Source organism: Salvelinus fontinalis, unplaced genomic scaffold (genome assembly GCF_029448725.1).
Source record: "Salvelinus fontinalis isolate EN_2023a unplaced genomic scaffold, ASM2944872v1 scaffold_0134, whole genome shotgun sequence".
NCBI classification, from domain to species: Eukaryota; Metazoa; Chordata; class Actinopteri; order Salmoniformes; family Salmonidae; genus Salvelinus; species Salvelinus fontinalis.
Genome location: NW_026600343.1, coordinates 49,162 through 57,517, shown reverse-complemented (window position 1 = coordinate 57,517; position 8,356 = coordinate 49,162). Strand labels below are relative to the sequence as shown.

General features: G+C 37.4%; 1 long non-coding RNA gene across 1 annotated transcript; it reads right to left on the bottom strand.

Moving 5' to 3' along the window:
- Positions 1–2,119: 2,119 nt before the first annotated feature.
- LOC129843426 (uncharacterized) lies at positions 2,120–7,555 on the bottom strand. The gene is made up of 2 exons (XR_008757834.1): positions 6,251–7,555; positions 2,120–4,388 (listed from the first exon to the last, which is right to left on the bottom strand). It is a non-coding gene; the product is annotated as an uncharacterized LOC129843426 (long non-coding RNA).
- Positions 7,556–8,356: the final 801 nt, after the last annotated feature.

Genomic DNA, 8,356 nt, shown 5'->3' with positions numbered 1-8,356 from the left:
TGGTTTCTAATGACAATTGAGATGTACAAACTATGGCATAAGGGGATGACAAGCGGATAAGAGGCAATCTGTATTTTCGATTACTACATTAATGAGCGATCTAGGACGGACGTAGTCAATATAACTATTTGTTCAGCACTTTTGAAATGTACAGCAACAGAATTCATAACGTGGGCCGTTCTTACAGTGTTCTCCCTGTACACCAAGTCAGAACCGTAGGATAAATAAAGGGGGCATATAAGCAAACAATGAAAGTGCTTACAATATTCAATGATTACATTTCTCTAAAACAGGTTATAGGCTACATGTGCACCACCAAGTCAGAACAGTAGGTGAAATTAAGAGGGGTAAATAGACCAAATTCTTAGGGTGAGGCACATGGGCTACTAACATCTTACTACACAACATACACGTAGTATTACTTTCTTAGCTACAGTATACATATCTCCCTGGCATATTACATCATTTATGCAGCACCATAGAAGACATTTGTGGACTCACCTTGTTGTGTTGTGCTCACTTGAACAGGAAGGTGGCACGGCGGCCCTTCGTGGGAAAATGTTGTCATCAAAGTCTGGCATTCTCTGGATTTATGGTGCTTTCAAAACAACTGGAACTCGGAAAAAAACAAGGTCAAATCATGATGACGTCATTGAGCTTCAGGTCGTTGCTCTAGAAAGAGGCCGGATTTACAATTCCGAGTTGGATTTTCCCAGTTGGAGGTTGTTTATTCCCGACTTCCCAGTTGTCTTGAACTCACTGAAGTCAAGTTTTCGCAGTTCAGAGTTAACAGTTGTTTTGAGTGCGCCACAAATCCTGCTTCATTGACAGCATGGCCAATGTTGAATGTTTATAATTTATAACTTGGAAAAGAGACCCTTAAACCCAGATGTGGGACCACACAGCCAATTCACTGAATAGCAGGCTAGTGGTTGCTTTGCAATGCGTGTAGTTAGCCACTGTCACCTTCCAAACCACTCATTGTTGAATTTGCGATTTTCTAACTTGTTGTGTTTATTATGTCCAATGGCCGATTATTATTATTTTTTTTACCTTTATTGAACTAAGCAAGTTAGTTAAGAACAAATTCTTATTTTCAATGACGGCCTAAGAACAGTGGGTTAACTGCCTTGTTCAGGAGCAGAACTACAGATTTGTACCATGTCAGCTCGGGGATTCAAAATTGCAACCTTTCAGTTACTAGCCCAACGCTCTAACCACTAGGCTACCCTGCCGCCCCAATGAGCACCGATATGTTTTATCTATAATTTCTCTTCATTATTTCTCTTCATATGACAAGGATAAAAAAGGATTTGCCAGTAGATTGTCGACTTGATTCATGATGATGACTGCTAGCTAAGATCTTGGAGGTATGATGTTGACATGATCAGTCCAATCAAAGCTACTGTACATATTATGTGATTTGATGTCATTTTATCTGTGGCCATTGACTTTGAGCCTTCTTGGATGGGCATTTCTAATGTACCTATGTGGCAGCACCCAAGGGGCTAGAATTCTCCAGGTCTCCCCTTAGACTTGGAGGTGACGTAGTTTCCCCATGAGTGACAGAACACTGAGCCAATCACGGCGCAACGCTTGTATTTCCAGCTGGCTTTCCCCTCCACCACTAAAAAAGCACTGAGCTGGGCTGAAACACCTGCATTTTGGAGGCACCTTAATCAAGAAATCAAAAAAGAGACCAAATCAAATGTTATTTGTCACATACACATGGTTAGCAGATGTTAAAGCGAAATGCTTGTGGCATTATGACCATGTTTGTATTTGGCTTTGATATATATATATATATTTTACATTGTTTGCAAACTGATATGTGACACATATTACTGCCAAAATAACATGTAAAACAGCCAAGCCCCCCCCAAAAAACATGTATTGTTTGTAAAAAAATGTGGGTCTCATGCCTGCCTTGAATGACAGGACACCACTGTTTGATACCCTTCCTCCTTTTACAAGCAGGCATGTGAACAAAATCAACTAGCATATTTAACCAAAAAGACTCAGCGGACTGGTATTTCCCCCCTTTTTGACACATCGTGATTAATGTGTAAAAAAACAACAACACTGCTAGTTAAATAAAATAATAAAAAATGAAACTGAATTAGAATTACTACCTTTAATAACTCCATAATGAAATAATTGTATCAAACCACACTATAAAGTCAGGTCAGAGGTCATTCAACCCCTTTAAATTACTGTTTCTTTCCTTTTCCTTTCCCCCGACCTCAGACTAATTATTTTAAAACATTTAAAACATTTCATACATTTTGTATAGCAGGTTTACATATTTTTTTTCAGTACATTTCTCTTCAAAATAATTTAAGTGTCAATTAAAACTCAGAAAATAAAACAATCCCAGAGCCCTATTTTCAACATGTTGCATTGATTTAGTCTAAATATAAACCCTGTAGTTTATCACATCTATTAGATCCTTCAACAAGTTGGTTCTGTCTTATCATTGATTTAGTCTAAATATAAACCCTGTTGTTTATCACATCTATTAGATCCTTCAACAAGTTGGTTCTGTCTTATCATTGATTTAGTCTAAATATAAACCCTGTTGTTTATCACATCTATTAGATCCTTCAACAAGTTGGTTCTGTCTTATCATTGATTTAGTCTAAATATAAACCCTGTTTAACACATCTATTAGATCCTTCAACAAGTTGGTTCTGTCTTATCATTGATTTAGTCTAAATATAAACCCTGTTGTTTATCACATCTATTAGATCCTTCAACAAGTTGGTTCTGTCTTATCATTGATTTAGTCTAAATATAAACCCTGTTTAACACATCTATTAGATCCTTCAACAAGTTGGTTCTGTCTTATCATTGATTTAGTCTAAATATAAACCCTGTTTAACACATCTATTAGATCCTTCAACAAGTTGGTTCTGTCTTATCATTGATTTAGTCTAAATATAAACCCTGTTTAACACATCTATTAGATCCTTCAACAAGTTGGTTCTGTCTTATCATTGATTTAGTCTAAATATAAACCCTGTTTAACACATCTATTAGATCCTTCAACAAGTTGGTTCTGTCTTATCATTGATTTAGTCTAAATATAAACCCTGTAGTTTAACACATCTATTAGATCCTTCAACAAGTTGGTTCTGTCTTATCATTGATTTAGTCTAAATATAAACCCTGTTTAACACATCTATTAGATCCTTCAACAAGTTGGTTCTGTCTTATCATTGATTTAGTCTAAATATAAACCCTGTTGTTTATCACATCTATTAGATCCTTCAACAAGTTGGTTCTGTCTTATCATTGATTTAGTCTAAATATAAACCCTGTTGTTTATCACATCTATTAGATCCTTCAACAAGTTGGTTCTGTCTTATCATTGATTTAGTCTAAATATAAACCCTGTTTAACACATCTATTAGATCCTTCAACAAGTTGGTTCTGTCTTATCATTGATTTAGTCTAAATATAAACCCTGTTTAACACATCTATTAGATCCTTCAACAAGTTGGTTCTGTCTTATCATTGATTTAGTCTAAATATAAACCCTGTTTATCACATCTATTAGATCCTTCAACAAGTTGGTTCTGTCTTATCAGCTTAATATTCAATAATAAAACATTACTTGGACTAACTTTATTTTAAACACTGTTCCATGTAATGGAAACAGATGATTGTTATAGATGACATTACCTCCCATTCAGCTGTTTATACCTCTGCTCCAAATGTCCCATTTTGTCCCTTACAGTCTGTTTGAGTTCAGTGAGTACTACTTCCTGTCACTAGCAGCTTATCTATTTTGTCAGTCTGAAAGCTCAAACCTATTCATTATTTAACCTTGTATTGAAACCCCAGCTTCTTCAATTCACTAAAATATGGCATTATCAGAGTGCTATTCAAAAACCCACTAACAACATATTACCATTCTATCACGTTTCAGGTAAGACCCAGACTGTGTTGACGTAACAATGTGTATTACAGCAACAGGGGCGGGCAAATGACAGATCAAGGCAGGGAGGGGTCAATAATCCATAGTAGTGGGGCAAAGGTACAGGATGGCAGGCAGGCTCAGGGTCAGGACAGGCAGAGGTCGGTAATCCAGAGTAGGGGCAGAGGTACAGGATGGCAGGCAGGCTCAGGGCCAGGCAGAGTGGTCAGGCAGGCGGGCTCAGGGCCAGGCAGAGTGGTCAGGCAGGCAGGCTCAGGGCCAGGCAGGTGGGCTCAGGGTCAGGACAGGCAAGGGTCAAAACCAGGAGGGCGAGGAAGAGAGAGACTGGGGAAAAGCAGGAGCTGAGACAAAAACGCTGGTTGACTTGACATACAAGACGAACTGGCAACAGACAAACAGAGAACACAGGTATAAGTACCCAGGGGATAATGGGGAAGATGGGCGACACCTGGAGGGGGTGGAGACAAGCACAAGGACAGGAGAAACAGATCAGGGCATGACACATTCACATAATGTCAACACTCATTAGATACTACATCAACCCTCTTTATCAATGTCTTTGTCAGGGTCACTTATCGTAAGGTTTCCAAAACAAAACAAACCAAACATGAGAATTCTCTCCTTTATTAGAAGGCCTTGTTTTCATTGTAGTCGACCCGAACAATGTTACTCTATATTTTTATTACCACCCTCTGTTGGATATTCACTTTCTGCTTCACACTTATTCAAATGTTTATTATTTTAAGATTACCATGTAATGCCTCACATTTATAAAATACATTGGTCAAATTCAGAGGGGAAAACATCAACTTTGGAGGGAGCCCACTCTCCAAGGCAGCTCTTGAGACCAGGTTTCTTTCTGATTATATCTTTCACAATGAATGGCCTGGCACTGTCCATCCGTCCCCAGTAGATGGCGGTCTCCGTCCATAATAAGTCTGTCGCCTGAGAGCGTAGACCGGAAAACAGACACTTTCCATTTTGCCTACTCACGAATTGGTTTAGTACTTCAACATTTGGTGTATCAATAAAAACTTAAATCGGGAGTACAATAAAATAAAATAAAATTATAGCCTAAAGTTTAAAAACAAATCTCTCAATGTTTCAACGGTTCTATTTAACAGGGCATAGGTTTTGTTTCAAAATGTATTACCAAGACGGAGGAAATCCTATAAGCATGTAATGTTATAAGCTGTGTTGGAATACCCATACTAACATACTGTCTACTACATACGTAATGAATACCCATACTAACATACTGTCTACTACATACCTAATGAATACCCATACTAACATACTGTCTACTACATACGTAATGAATACCCATACTAACATACTGTCTACTACATAGATAATGAATACCCATACTAACATACTGTCTACTACATACCTAATGAATACCCATACTAACATACTGTCTACTACATACGTAATGAATACCCATACTAACATACTGTCTACTACATACCTAATGAATACCCATACTAACATACTGTCTACTACATACCTAATGAATACCCATACTAACATACTGTCTACTACATACCTAATGAATACCCATACTAACATACTGTCTACTACATACGTAATGAATACCCATACTAACATACTGTCTACTACATACATAATGAATACCCATACTAACATACTGTCTACTACATACATAATGAATACCCATACTAACATACTGTCTACTACATACCTAATGAATACCCATACTAACATACTGTCTACTACATACGTAATGAATACCCATACTAACATACTGTATACTACATACGTAATGAATACCCATACTAACATACTGTCTACTACATATGTAATGAATACCCATACTAACATACTGTCTACTACATACGTAATGAATACCCATACTAACATACTGTATACTACATATGTAATGAATACCCATACTAACATACTGTATACGACATACTTAATGAGTATATAATACATACTATACACTATTAGTTATTTTTAGTATACTGTAAACCAACAATATAGTTTCAGTTGAGCGTACTAGAGCTTCGCCTGTCTACCGGAAGTTGATGCTGTTGCTATGCAACCTCCTGCTTGCTTGTTAGCATAACAATTGACTAGCTAAACATTTTACGATTTGTGTGTGTTCATGAATTCTATCTGGAGTGCCAAAGTGCACTCTGGGCGTTTGTAAATCTGGGCGTTTGTAAACTCCGATTGTCCTGATCGGAGCGTTCAAAGGCAGTCAAGCACCGAAGCTAACTAGCTAACGTTGGCTAGCTACTTCCAGACACAAATGAGAGAAGACCTCACTCTGACCATTTTACTCACCCTATCAGAGCTGGTTAGGCTGTTTCCTTTTTATCCAGAGCGCTGGTAACTGTGCTGCTGGCAACAATTTAATTACGCTTTGTTTTGCCGACGTTTACTGACACCGGCCATATTCAACGGGTGTTGAGCGTTCGTAAATTCATCAGTTATTCTGCGTGAGAATGCTCTGAAACGGGAGTAGATAGCCAGAATGAACAATGTCCATTGAAACCACAACAACTATACCACTTAGCTAAGAATGATGTGAATAATCAAGTCAATAAATGTTGGGTAGTTTGTTAGATAGCAGAAATGTTATATACTGCCTGATAAGTTCGATGTATTAGTAGACGACTAACGTTAGGTAACTAGCTAACCCACCGGCACATATTGATGTAATGCTATGCGGATAGTAAGGATAGCGTAGCTAGCAAACTGTCAGCCAACATAACGTGCATTGTAACTTATTTGAAAAGTAATTTCTTTATTACATTGCTCAACATTTTGTTAACATTTGTGAAAATTAGTTAAAGCAATGAATTTGTATCCACTCTCACCGGCTGCATATTTAAATAAAGGTAAAATAAAAAATATTTTCCTACATTTTCTTCAAATCTGAAAACGTTGTGAAGCCACGCCCATTTCTTAAGAATTGCATTATGGGCCCTAAAAGGACGAAACAAGTGTCCACTGCATGCATACTTCGTATTTTGGTGAATTTTGTTCAACATCCGGGAACTTTTGGCAAACTAACTATATCCATTGTATGACCAATTAGCATCCTATATACTCAATTCACGTCACAAATAGTACGGTTAGTGTGGTTAGTATGGTCAGTGTGAGTATTCGAACACAGCTATAGTTTTATATTATTATTACTTTATCAAATCTATTATACAGACTCAAAATTATAGTACTGAATAGCACATACAATTTATCATGTTTTCATCTCTTTACAGAATCCAGTTTATAAATATTAGCTACTCATGTCACTCCATATGGAACAACTGTTGAGCATCTGAGTTTATGGTTGTTAGTGGGGGAAAGTGGTTGTGTGTGTGTGTGTGTGTGTGTGTGTGTGTGTGTGTGTGTGTGTGTGTGTGTGTGTGTGTGTGTGTGTTCTCAGTGGTCAATCTTCCCCCTGCTAGGGAATTAAAGATGTTAGGGACAATATAGGATGAATCATAATAATTGTTTGCTTTAATAATAATTGCTTGCCTAAATGTACTTTTTGTAATGGAAATACTGGTAAGAGGTAACAATCCTTTGCATGTACTACCTACATTATTACAAATATTAATTGATAATTATGGAAATTTAAGATCAGCAGGATTTTTTGAACATATAATTTGTAATAGCGATATATAATACAAATGAAGGTGAGGGTGATGGAAATGCTTTTGGCGGCTCATCTGCTTCTGTTCTGTGGGTGGCACTGTGTGCTCATTTCCAAGGATGGGTCCCGGTCTCTCGGGGGCCCTGGGATCCGGGGGGGTCGGGGTGGTCTGTCACTGGGATGACAAGCCAACTCGGGATGGGGAAGGGTTTTAGAAGGTGGAATAGTGGGGAACAATTAGAGGTTTACTTAGTATCAATGCAAATATCATGGTACAGCTACAGTTGAAGTCGGAGGTTTACATACACTTAGGTTGGAGTCATTAAGACTCGTTTTTCAACCACTCCACACCTTTCTTGTTAACAATCCATAGTTTTGGCAAGTCGGTTAGGACATGTACTTTGTGCATGACACAAGTAATTTTTCCAACAATTGTTTACAGACAGATTATTTCACTTATAATTGGACACTCAATCACTATGGTACTTTTTAATGGTGAGTTTACCAACATATATTATGATGAATAGATTTGAAACTTGTGTCTTATTATGGTAAATGGTGAAATAAGAATGACCAGTTATAATTGTAATGGCTTAGCAGATAAGAAAATAACAATATTCCCTGGCTCAAAGAGAACCAATATAATATCTATTGTTTATTGGAAACTCATTCAACAAGTTTAGATGAAGTTGTGTGGAAAATGGACCGGGGAGGAGGGTGAAGGGTGAAATATACTTCTCTCATGGGCAAAGAAACTCAAAATGGGGTGATGATTTCAATTAACAGTAATT